This window comes from Ambystoma mexicanum, chromosome 3p, assembly GCF_040938575.1.
Source record: "Ambystoma mexicanum isolate Mex_15411 chromosome 3p, UKY_AmexF1_1, whole genome shotgun sequence".
Taxonomy (NCBI): Eukaryota; Metazoa; Chordata; class Amphibia; order Caudata; family Ambystomatidae; genus Ambystoma; species Ambystoma mexicanum.
In genome coordinates, this window is record NC_090925.1 from 482,059,521 (window position 1) to 482,072,356 (window position 12,836).

Sequence of the window (12,836 nt, forward strand, 5' to 3'; positions counted from 1 at the left end):
TCACAACTTATTCTGGGAAGACAAGATACACATTGGTGCTGTTTATTATACGCTTGTTTTTGCCACAGGCAATGCAGGTTATCCTCCTCTCCTCCTTGATACTCTACACCAGGAGGGCCTCTCTCCTGCCACTTTTGTTTTCCCACTTTCTCATCAATTATCTGCTGAAAATAGTTTGTTATTACACTTGCCGCTCTTTGGCTTAGGCAATGCTTGAAATCTTGCTTAACTATTTCCACTCTGGCAACAATGGTTACAATCTTCCAGTAAAGATGTTCTTTTGTTACTTAGCCAACATAGTTTACGTGCTCTGTAAAGTATTTCCACCTCTGTACTTTGGCAATTATGGTTTTGGTTAACTTGCTTTAAAGGAATGTTTCGGTCAAAAAATGTTATTGCCCCTTCGGGTCGGCCATGTGTTTTTAAGCCTAAGTCGCTCGATTTTAGAAAAATTTCCAATGGACCTTACCCGAGTTTTCGTCCATTAAACGCATGCGAAAACAGGCACCAGGGAGCAGCCATTTTGTGATAATCCTATCATTTCCCCCATCGCCCTGGCTGACCTGCTTTTGCGGCACTAAATCATATCCTCTGCCCCTGAGCCTGTCATCAGCAGACGCGTACCGCACATTTCACAAAGCCAAAGCACGTCTCGTGTCAACATTCGCTGCGCTTCCGCTAATGACGTGTCGCCATGGAAATGGCAGGACACCTCTTTCCTCAATAAGTATAAACAGACCGTTTCACAACGCACAGCAGCAGATTTTCGATTCCATTCCTCTCTCTGTGCTACTTTGAGTATTCTGTCACTCGTTTCTGTGCTCTGGTCAGCTACCTTCGTTGCTTGTAGCCCGTGTGAACAGATATCAGTACCACCGCTATCAATTATTTTAGTTTGTGCAACACACAATGTATACAATAATGCCCTACATGTACGAGCCTGAGTATACCGAGGAGGAACTACTGGAAAGGGAAACACGTGAAAACGATGGGTCTTCGGACGGTAGTTGGGAGGACGATTCAACAGCTGAAGAGCCTGGACTTAGTCGCATGGACGGTGTTTCCACCTGGTGCACATGCAATCGGTGTAAGCTAATGCCAACCGAGGAGGAGAACTGCTGCGAAAACTCGGGATGCGTGGCCTACATTTCGGAAGGCGAGCCACGACCGCAATGCATCACCGAGCTGCCAGACTTCAGGGCAGCCTGCCTCACACGGTCCGTGTTGAGGACAATGATGGTGCGTCCTCGTAATCCGAGTAAGTATACTCTGCTTGTCATGCCACTCCTATTTCATGGTCTTTAAACTATATCCAAAATTACATCTACATATCATTGTAACGCATGAAAGTCGTTCAATAGTGTGCAGTGTCTAGATAGCATTTGTCCGAGCAGAATGCCATTAGTTACAAGAATTGTCATTGACAACAAACGTTTATTAAACTTATCTTGGTCATTTAAAAACAGTTTGTTTCATTCCTTTTCACAGGTGGTACAGGCTGGTGGCCTATCGTTCCTTTACATGGTGGCTTCACGGGAGGCTTGGACACCGCGTTCGAAGAGTGATACCCGCCTGTGCCGTTCGTGCCATAAGAGAAACGTTCCCGAGTGACAGCGGTCAGTACAGGGGATTTTCTCTTGCTGTGCTGCAACCTGAACTGTACAATGTGTAAAGTTTTGTATTTTTGTGTCATCAAAATAAGCTACAAAATAAAACACCACATATATTTTAACAACGGTTGTTTTGATTTTTTTAAATCAATCAAGTGTGTCTCCATTCAAGGATGGACGTCAGACACCGGTGCTGGGAATGGATGAAGTTCAGGTCGCTGTGAAGCGGGGTGGTCACTATCTAAGCTAACATAATATATTATCAATAATGCATGAACTAAATAACACTTGTTCAAAGTCTTTCAGTCGGTTATGTCTCTATAAAAGTCACACATATATCAATACTATCAATTAACATTGGATTATACAGGCCTTAGGTCAAGGGTCTTCACCACTGTAATACACTGTTTGAAGTGTGGGTCTGTGCTCACAAGAATCTCCGATATGTGGCATTTGTTATTGATAGGCAACGATATACTGCAGTAGGGGTCTAATGTTAGTTGGGGATCTGCTAGGTGGGCATCATGGCGTGGTCAGTGGTCTGGCACATGAAGAGAATACCTTGCAGGGACACAGGGTGAGAATGGCAGTAACTTTCCACTGGCAAGGGTGCGTGGGCAAGGACACGTTTGTGGAGATGAACGAGCCATGTGCTTGGTTCAGGCCGGTTCACATGCAGGACCGTGATCTCAGAGAGTGATGTGTTACATTTATTAGCTGTTGCAAATACCTCTAGAGTTTTCCAGTCAAGAGTGGGAACGAGGCTATGGGCCATGTGCTCTGCGCGCTGTACTATCGCAATGAGGCCTGGTCACCAAACTGGAGTGGAAAGGGGGTACAAAAATGGATGCCCCGTGTCCTGCTCATTGTTCCCATCTACATAAATGTCATGCAAAGTTAACATCACATAAGGGCAAGGGACGGGCACAAACGGCCAAGGTGCCAAACAGCATGTACACTTCAAAAGGTATCCCACGCCCAGGGGCCATCGCTCACATGGCCTCCTCAGACATCGTGTCTCCAGGCAGGCCTCCCCTGAGGCAGGGTGCCCCCCTGCAATCCACATAAGTGTGTCTCCATTCAGCAGTCTTCCTGTGCCTTATCTGCACGCCCCAGGCCCATCCATCCCACCCCCTCTATCAAAGGCGGTTCGCACCCGGGGGTGAGCGCTGGCATGGGGGCTGTGACGGGCACAAACGGCCAAGGTGTCAAACAGCATGTACACTTCAAAAGGTATCCCACGCCCAGGGGCCATCGCTCACATGGCCTCCTCAGACCCCGTGTCTCCAGGCAGGACTCCCCTGAGGCAGGCCGCCCCCCTGCAATAAACATAATACCACGACATACACGCGTCATTCATTCACAAACACACCCCTGTTTCTAATACTTTATAAACCACTTGATATGTCTCATGAGAATATCTTTGTGCTTTGCAAGTCAACTCCTGAACCTTCTACCTGAGAAGCACTGAGATCTATGCTAATCTGCTCGTCGCCGTGCTATCTGTGACCGCTTCGAGCAAACTCGTCAGTGTGCTACCTGTGGCCATCTACCTGTTCTCCTGCAACATACTGCTCGGCCTGCTGAATCCAACTGTTTGTTGGTCAAGGTAAGGCCATGTATCCTAGTCATATTTCGGTCATTTTTACATTTCAATCTATTTGCTATTACAGTATCCAATAGAGCTATGGTCATTGGTCTCATTGCTATTGACTTGAGTTTCAATTGTTATGCTATCAATAGATCTATTTATTTTCATCGGTGTCAATTGTCATCGAATTGCATCCTTCGGGGGGTCCAGTCTACAATGTAAGCATGGTTCCTTTTCGTGCAAGACAAAACAGAAATATCTGTAACTTATGCAAATACTAAGCCGCACATGATGAACTGGTATAGTTCCGGCGACCAAAACAAACCTTGCATTGAGCATGGTATGGTTCATTTACTTTTTTATGACATTTTTACTTGATATTTACTTTTCATAATTTTCAACAATGCCTGCCTGTTCGATTAGCGGTTGCCCTTCGAAGACCCATGCTAAATCTGAAGGCACTACAATGCATGTATTCCCGAAAACTGTTGATCGAATAAGAGAATGGGTCATACATTGCGGATATCCACTGGATGAGCTCGAAAGTAGAGTCCAACAAGTCTTACAGGACAAGAGGGGTGATCGATACCGCATCTGCAGCCCGCACTTTCCCTCGAACATGTACACCACACCACATCTTGGGTAACAAAGAAGAATAAACGGCGATCAACACAAAAATTGCTCGCAAACGCTATTCCCACTCTATTGGTCCACAATCCGCCACTGGTGAGTGAAGTGTCCGTTTTTAGCTTTAGGCCTTGCGGTAGTGTGTAGGTAGCCGAATGGATTCATTGATATTTTAGGTGTTGTTTCCAATTTGTAATACTTTCGACATTGATATGAGTATAGCTTTTTGAATAATGGCATTTATCAATATATTATTTTTAGATTTCATAACCCACAAACAAAATCTATATATGGGCACAGGGAACTTACATGCAAATTTTAAAAATTGGCATTTCATTATCAAACAATAATTTACCTTTACAACTTCTTGACTATCCCTTGAATCTGAAGCAAGAACATTCTACTTCTGTCACGTGCTCGCAGTTATCAACCACTTCTAGCGCGTATCAGGTAATCATACTTGGCTATTCTGCTACAGACTTGTTTTATGCATGTCAAGTAATAGTTTGTATGTATCGTGTGATTATTTTACCAGTTGTTTGGTTAGTGCTTTCCAATTGATATACACATTAGTTGTCGTCCCCTGGTGTTTGTTTTCAGTTATAATTAGTGTTATCCATACTAATGCAAATACTGTCTTTCAGGGAGATGCTGAAGCGTCCACCACATTGACAACAGCCCTAGATGTTCTTCAGCAGCCCGAGGTATGGATACTGACAGCTCAACTGACCGTGATCATCAGGACTGGAACACTTGTCGTTTGATTGTTCTACACCATGTTTCATGTGTGGTTAGCTGTTGATATACCTGTGCGGTCGACCCCAAGCGTGTGTTGTGTTTTCAATATTGTAATCCTTACTAATACAAATACTATGTTTCAGGCAGTTGTTGAATCGTCAACCCAATCACTTGATGCGGAGCCTGACATTCAAGTAATTCCAGTGGAAGCGGGACCATGCGGATACGAATCGGCGCAACAGCTTTCAGAAGTGCGCACCACATTGACAACAGCCCTAGATATTCTTCAGCAGCATGAGGTATGGATACTGACAGCTCCATCGAGCGTGATCATATAACGTGATTCCATTTGCTATACTTTCTTCCCTATTAACGCAAGTACTGTGTTTCAGGGAGATGATGGAGCTTCCACTACAATCACAAGATTCCATTTAGATGATGCAGATGTAAAGTAATCGGAGAAATAAGTCGATTAAATCTGATCATTTTTAAATATTCCTTGATTCTTTTAGACAATGCAACATTTGTGGTTATCTCTTTATATGTACCTGTGCCGTCGACCCCAAGTGTGTGTTATGTTTACGATATTGAAAACCATACTAACGCAAGTACTGTGTTTCAGGGAGTTGCTGATGCCTCCTCTTCAATACAATAATTTGTGGCGTCCATGTAGAGCCAGAGGTATGGATACTGACATCTCATCGAACTAGGTCATCAGAGCTCGAATACTTGTCGTTTGATTGTTCCGCACAATGTTTAAATAGTGTTTGGCTATTGAGATGTATATGTGTGTTCGTCCTCACATGCGTTTTATGCTAACAATATTTTGATACACAGTAATGAAAATACTATGTTTCAGGGAGTCGATGGAGCCTTATTCCGTGCTGTCTATGCGGATACAGAAAATATAGTCGTTGCAGCGCAAGAGGAAGGGAAGACATGCGGATACGTATCGGAGCAACAGCGTGCAGATGTTGAAGGTCGAGTCAAAAAAGTTGCAAAGAAAAGAAACAAAAATAAGGTTAGTTACAAACAGTTCATAACTTTAGAAATTTGTTTGTCCTGGGGACTATTTTATGTTTTTCTCCAGTCAGTTGTACTATACTTTATCTTGTGTTTAAACTGAACATCCCTTTTCCAATCTGTCCTCTAGTTACCCGTGGGTCTACGAACTATACATACACAGACAGTGAAGCGAATGAGAGATGTTGCTTGCCAGACCATTTACACTATGGAGGAACTATTAATTCAGACGTGGCATGTTGAGACTCGGAAATGAATGTGTCCGGAGAATTCAGCAAAGTTGTATTGGACCATTGCTACAGTACGACCGCACCGCCGCAACAACATGATACTGGATGTATTGAAGATAGCTCTGAAGTAGTCACAGATCAATTCACACAAACTACACCCGCCAAAAAATTGCCACCAAAAAAGCGGTCGACATTGTTGTGTTCTCCCATCAATGTTGAGGTAGCAGATGTTGAAATGACAGAGAATGAACCAGCAGCAGCATTTACCGACGCATCAGAACTTGATAGCAGCGATATTTCTTTCAAATGTGGTGATATGTCCTCAACATCACAGACCGAAACAACTTTGACGCAGGATGACAGTCTAATGAAAGAGGGCAAATACATAGTATTCGACAGTTGTTTGATGGATATTATAAGTATGCTGAAATGTGGGCATTCATCAGGGGGAAAGTATGTGGGAAGCCATTGATTCATGTGACTCGTCAAAAACAAGGCAGTAACGTCACAATACATGCCGCCTGTAGATTACATCATACGTTCTCATGGTCTGCACAACCGATGCTGGGGAAACTGCCAGCAGGCAATCTACTGTGTGCAGCTGCATCACTTTTTAGTGGCTCCAGTTTTAGAAAGTTAGAGTCTTTCTTTCAGTTTGTGGGACTCCATTTCATTTAAAAAACGCAGTACTACAAATACCAACATGATTATCTGTTTCTGGCCATTAGTGATGCTTGGAAAATTGAACAATTGTCTCTAGCAAGTACATTTGAAGGCAAACGATTCAGGCTAGCTGGTGATGGACAGTGCGACAGCCCTGGATTTTCTGACAAGTACTGCACCTACCACTTTCAGGACATGGATAGTAAGAAAATTGTGAGTTCGGTGGTCGTGCAGGTAACACAATGTACATCCTCAGTGGCCATGGAGAAACTAGGATTTATAAAATCAGTGGAATATCTACAATCGAGGGGAATGCACATCGACCTCATAGCCACGGACAGACACGTTTCAATTGCCAAGACAATGAGAGAGCAGTTCCCACATATTAAACATCAATTTGACGTATGGCATCTTGCTAAATCAATCAATAAGAAAATCTCGGCTGCAGGGAAAAAAAAGGTTTGGAAAGTATTTCAGAGTGGTCCCAGTCTATCAGCAACCATCTTTGGTGAAGCTCCAAATCTTGTGAAGGGTCAGCGGAAATACTACTTGAAAAATGGCAGTCACTGATGCACCACTGTACCAACGTGCACCGCTGGTCAGAAAACCTACATTTCCACCAATGTGAACATGGCCCTTTATCCCCAGTGGAGGCACGGAAGAAGAAGTGGTTGAATCCATCTTCACCGACACACAAAGCCATTGAGAAGACTGTTTTCGATAAAACTCTATCAAGAGATTTGAGGGGACTGACAGAATTCTGTCACACAGGAGGTTTGGAGGTGTTCCACAATATGTGCCTAAAGTACAGGCCAAAGCGCTTGCATTTCAGCATACAGGCAGGAGACATAGGACTCTACTTGCCGTCTTGGCCCATAACGAGAATCTCGGCCGTGAACAATCTAGGACTAAGGGTAATGTAAGGATGCCTCGCTAAACTAATTCCTTTTCAAAAAGAAGTAAGCAATGGGTGATCAAACCAGTCTATGAGGAAATGGAGTTTGACTTTGTCAAAAGCCTTATTGTTGCTGTATTAGAGAAGCACAGATATGGAATTTTGAACGTTTCTGTGCAGAGCACTGATCCATTGCCACCCAACATTGCCACTGTGCCATGTCCACCCAAAGGAGAGCTGATTGTGAAGTACAAATCCCGGTTTAAATAATTGTAATACGATTGTCTTTTTGTAAATAAATTTTATTGTACAGTGTGCATACAAAGTATGCTAACCCTAACCCCTACCTTCACCATCCTGGGTGCCGAACTACCTGGGTGTCATCTTTGAATTCTCTCTCTATTCACCTCATATTGCTGACCTTGTCTATATGTGTATGTATATATTTTTGTTGATGAAACTAATTTTCGCAATCTCTTATGAATGCTGGGCACTGTTAACCGAAGGGAGGCTTGTGTATTGCAAATAATAAAACAAACAAACAACAAATCTCACTTTCAACTCAACTCCTCGGGTACTTTATACTTTCCCTGACCTTCCCCAAAAAATTAAAAGTCTCAATAGCTATGGTTCTTTGGGTCTTCAAAGCTCGCAGACAACGAGGACAAAATTGGGGCCTTAGAACGCGCCAAGCGAGCCGTTGCAGATGGGAGAGAAGCCAGTTAGCATTTGCACATTGAGGCACACTACATAGATGGATTCGAAACTTCAAGTTCTCACAGATGGCTTTACTACGGGATGTTGCAAAGAAAGAATGTGTGTTCATTTCTAGTGAAGGTCAGCGGCTTTGATTTTCAGCTCGTGCCCTGAAGAGGCCCACAACTCGCACTGGCAGTATAAGGTTCTATTGTTTTTTGACCTTGAGAGACAGGGACCATGCAGAAAGAACTTCATTTGAAGGAGGGTTTGGGGGGGTGCAATAACGTAAGAGACGATAAGGCAGAAAATTCTTAAACTAGACCGAGTTTCATGTTAGTTCAGTATACGAAAAAACGTTGTCAAGAGCACAGTGGGATTTACGGACTGCATTACGCAGAGACACAATGGAAATTGCAAATATAATGTAAGTAACTCTTTAGACGCTTTTATACCGGAATGAAGAATTAATGAATGGATGCATGAATGAATGAATGAATGAATGAAGAGCTTTGAAAAGGTTTGTGGGATCGTCCTTGTAGCAGGCACATGGGCATGCAGGTCCACATTCCACACGCATGTAGACAAAAAGTCGTTTCTTATAGTGTACTAACCTCGATTTATTTCGTTAGTTTTCGCATTGATTTTAGAGCCGAACATACTCCATTGCACTATCCTTGAAAGCAAATAGTTTCAGCTCGGCCGTAATGAATAAAATGAATAATATTAATAAAGATCGGCTGGCAAGACTAATTATACATTTTATGTTTTCAAAATAGGTATATCCTTCCGTTTTGCCCCTGCCACCAGTTTCAGACACCGGAAGATGGTTTCTTCAGCCGCCAGCTGCAGCTTAATGTAAACAACTGCACCATCCTGATGATCTTATGGGGCGATCGCCAAGGGCCCATATGCCCTTACGCGGTACTAGAGGCTAGAAGCAACATATCAACCTTTACGCTGGGCTAGTGCCTACTTGATGGAACAGCCTTGCGGTTCAACGTGCGACAAAAGTGCTTCTTTGAACGAAAACCAACACCCTGTGTACCATAAAGGAACAGCGCGTGACTCACGATAACATTTTACGGATTTGCGGATAGAGATAAAAGAAAATAAATGAATTTCGGAGTTCATATGGCAATTGCAGAATATTCTATAAACATTTAATGTCAAATAAATGTACTTTACCAAATGTACCGTGTTGCTGTTTGATTTTAAAGTACAGTTTCATATTCCGAATTGTGGCGCGCTGTGTTGTGAGTTGATCTGTGTTGGTTTCCGGGTTCTGTGTGAAGTCGCGTAGAAGACGACTGGGCATGTTTGCCTACGCAGCACAGTAACATCACGGAGAGAGGTGGGGAATATGAATGTTTTGATAATGTCAGGCTCAGGGGCGGGGGATATGATTTAGTGCCGCAAAAGCAGCTCAGCCAGGGTGATGGGGGAAATTATAGGATTATCACAAAATGGCAGCTCCCTGGTGCCTGTTTTCGCGTGCGCTTAATGGACGAAAACTCGGGTAAGGTCCATAGGAAATTTTTCTAAAATCGAGCGACTTAGGCTTAAAAACACATGGCCGACCCGTAGGGGCAATAAAAAATGTTGACCGAACCATTCCTTTAATATTGCCCTTCCTTTACTTTGGCAATGGTGTTGGCTTTTATAAGCATGATGGTAATCTTTCTCTTCTTGCCAATTTACAAAGTTCTTATTTTGCATGGGTAATGTCTTTACATTAGTTTTGTATTCAAAATAGTTGTTAGTAATCAGTGGTCACATACATAGCGTACCGGAACTATCTTCAATGGTAAACTCACCGGCTTATGCACATGTATCTGTGCGACGCGCTGCCACGGCTTGCTCTGCTTCCCTTGCTGCTTCCCACGTGGCAACCTGCTCTGATTCTCCCGTGACCCATGCCATTTTGGAAAGGAGCCTTTCTAGCTCCTAATGCATACCGGTGCTTGCCAGCCACACAGGCACCACATGTAATTAGGAGAGCCTCTCTCTTCTGGGGAAAAGTCTGTCACAACGTCGCTTTCCACTGCGCAACCTCTGGAACAGGTTATTCAAATGTGAAGACCCTCCAAGGACCAACATCCGCTTCGAAACAAGTGGCGGCTCCGGCGGCTCCCTTCTTCCACTTCAACTGTGACAGGTGGTTTCTGCAACTCCACCTTCTTGTTCGTGTTCTAATAGCCTGCACGTGAGGGGCCTTATCTATAATGTAGGTGTGGGTCATTAGAACCACTAGACTGCACTTTGCAGTTTAGTGCCTCTGAACTCCTCATGCTCGTCCCGGTACATAGTGTATTGTGGGACTTGAAGTCCCCAATGTTATGATTAGCTTTTTCTACACATTTTCCAACTCTACAGTAGGCCATTACCATTGTAGGGTCTGTAGGGAAGTTAGTGAAGAGTTTCTGTCAGTTCTCCTGACCGGATTATCCTCCCATGTGGTTCTCCCGTAAAATACCACGCCGGGTCATGATCAGGAAGCGTCTGCCTTTCCCTGGTCACATAAGAAGGGTCAAAGGCCAGCGTTTCTGGGAGAATCATCTCTGATTCATCACATACCCTTAATGTTACTAGTTTTCGCAGCCTCTATTGGGAAACATGAAAGGAAATCCACTTGTACTTGTTCATTTCCTTTTTGATGTTCAACCGAAAAACAATAGGGCTGTAAATCTAAAAACCAGCGCATGATTCTAGCATTGGTATCTTTTCTCAAACAAAACCATTTAAGGGGAGTAGGGTCAGTTACTAGTTGGAATTTTTTTCAGTCTTCCAGACAGTATTTCAAATAAATTATAGCTCCTTTAATGGCTAGAGCTTAAAGTTCAAAGTAGCATAATTCTTGTCTTTGGGAAATAGTTTTCTGCTAATGTAGAGAATAGGATGTTCTATACCATCACGCATTTGTGATAATACAGCCCCAAGACCAGTATGGGACATATCTGTCTGTAGGATGAAGGGTGTATTGAAGTCTGCCACCTTCAAGACAGGTTCACTGCATAAGATCTGTTTTAATTTGTCAAAACATACTTGGTCTTCAGAGTGGCATTTAAGCTTTTGTGGTTGCACACATTTGTAAGTTTGTCTGTAAGAACGCGAGTGATGGGAGACACGTTTGGGCTGAATCGTCTGTAATAACCAACAAGGCCAAGGGAAGGCTTTTAGTTCTTTCTTAGTCTTGGGAACTTGGGTCTCTTTAACGGCTCCAACTTTGTCAATCTATGGTTAAGCTAATCAATTTCCCACAAAGAAACCCAGATACTTCACTGCAGATGTATTAAGATGACACTTCTTTGGGTTGGCCGTAAATCCAAGTTTCCTTAAGGCCTGTGTAACCTTATATAAACGTGATATATGTTCTGACCATATTTTACTGTGTATAATAATGTCATCAATGTAGGTGCCAATAAAACATATGGTATGAGAACATAGTCCGTTAGTCTTTGAAAGGTAGCTGGGGCCCCATGCAACCAAAAGGGTAAAAACTTAAACTGAAACAAACCTAGTGGAAAAGGCTGTCTTCGGTTTGTCTATAGGGTTGACTGGCACCTGCTAATAACCTTTCATTGGGTCAATGGTTGAAAGATATACTGCATCCCCTAATCTATCAACCAAGTCATCTATCCTAGGCATAGGGTAACTGTCAAAGTGTGATACCTCGTTGACGTTCCTAAAGTCAATACAATACCTTCATGAATTATTGGGTTTGGCAACGAGTACAACAGGAGAGGACCAAGGACTTTGTGAGGTTTCCATGATATTTGCTTTTATGCCTTTTCTGTTGAATAATTTGTTTCCTGCTCTCAGCGATTCTATAAGGTTTCTAGTGAACAACCATCCAAGGAGGACTGCGAATATGATGGTATACGCCTTTCCCTCTCCCCGGTTCAACACTAAATACATCAGGGAACTGTTGTACGAGGTCTATCAGATTTTGTTTTCAATTTTGGGGCAAATCAGGCGAAATGTATTTAATGGTATCATTTTCTTCAGACAATAAGCTTGTTAATATGACTGAAGTCTTTTAATAGGGGTCTTCTTTCAATTCTTTAAGGAAATGAATATGGTAAATGGGTTTTCATTTTTCTGGTTGATTAAGAGACTTTATAGTAATACGTCCATTTTCATAATGGCCATGCCAACTAGAAAGCATTTTATTTTCAGAGGATGGAAGTAAAACCAATACCTTTTGACCAACCGAAAAAGATCTCATCACAGCTTTCTTGTATTCTTTTTGATGTTCTTGCATGCGTGCCATATTAGTTTGGACTATATTTCGAACCGCTGTCAAATTTTGTTTCAGTCTTTGAGCAGTTTGGGATTAAGGTATAGTAGCCCTTTAACTTTCATCCCAGGTTTCACATAACACATCCAATACATCTCTAGGTTTTCTCTCATATACTAATTGAAAGGGAGAAACCTCTGTGGATGACTGGGGGGGGTTTTCCTAATACCAAATAGGGCCCAAGGTATCATAATATCCCAATTCTTTCCATCTGCTACATCCATCCGTCACTAGCTACTTTTAAATGTTTTAAAGTGTGATTAAATCTTTTCACTAATCCGTCAGTTTGAGGATGATAAATGGATGTGCGTAAAGTTTTAATCTGAAGGATTTCTTTAATTTCAGCCACAAGCGTACTCATTAATGTAGATCATTGATCCGTCAACATTTCTTTTGGAAACCCTAGTCTAGAAAGGAATGGGAGTAAGTGTTTCAAGATGTGTTGTGATGTATTATTTCTTAA